The sequence below is a fragment of the Mandrillus leucophaeus genome, unplaced genomic scaffold (genome assembly GCF_000951045.1).
Source record: "Mandrillus leucophaeus isolate KB7577 unplaced genomic scaffold, Mleu.le_1.0 Scaffold891, whole genome shotgun sequence".
NCBI lineage: Eukaryota > Metazoa > Chordata > Mammalia > Primates > Cercopithecidae > Mandrillus > Mandrillus leucophaeus.
Genome location: NW_012109708.1, coordinates 90,088 through 91,024, shown reverse-complemented (window position 1 = coordinate 91,024; position 937 = coordinate 90,088).

The following is a 937-nucleotide window of genomic DNA, read 5'->3' as shown; positions in this document are numbered from 1 at the left end:
AGAGTGTAGAAACGGGATCATTCCATGTGCCCCAGGACTGTTGGACGATTCTCCTTCAGCCAGAAAGCCCAGGCTTTCCACATAGCTGGGGTCACGTGGGTTTGGTCCACTGTCTCTAACAGGCCTTGGACTATTTCATGCCCAAGAGATCATTTACATGTGTTACAAAAAGGAAAGATCAAGCCAGGCGCAGTGGCTCACGCCTGTAATCCCAGCACTTTGGGAGGCTGAGGTGGGTGGATCACCTGAGGTCGGGAGTTCAAGACAAGCCTGACCAACCTGGAGAAACCCCTTCTCTACTAAAAATACAAAATTAGTTGGGCATGGTGTAATCCCAGCTACTCGGGAGGCTGAGCAGGAGAATCACTTAAACCCGGGAGGCGGAGGTTGCGGTGAGCTGAGATCGCGCCACTGCACTCCAGCCTGGGCAAAAAGAGCGAAACTCCATCTCGGGGGGAAAAAAAAAAAAAAAAAAAAGGAAAGATCATGGCAACGTGAGATGTTCTTTAGTCTTTATTTTGTTCAGGTCAAAAATCCTGGAACCATTTTCAATTTCTCTATTTCTTTAATTCCCTAGGTCCAAACCATCAGAAAGCCCTTTGGCCGTACCCTCAGTGTTTCTCAGAATCTAATTCGCTCTTCCCACCCCCACCAAAACCACCCCAGTCCCAGCCACCCTCCTCTCTCCGATGAGTTATTGGAGCCTCTTCCCCGGTCTCCCAGCTTCTGTCCTTCAACCCTTGAGTCTATTGTCACAGCGTTTGCAGAGAGTCTGCTAAACTGTAAGGCATTTGTGTAACTTTCCTAGTGAAAGTATGTCGATGACATCCCAAATTACTCCAAATAAAGCCCAGGTCTTACAGTGGAAAGTAAAGTCCTACATCACACACACACACTCACACACACATAGACACAGAGACAGACACACACACATAGA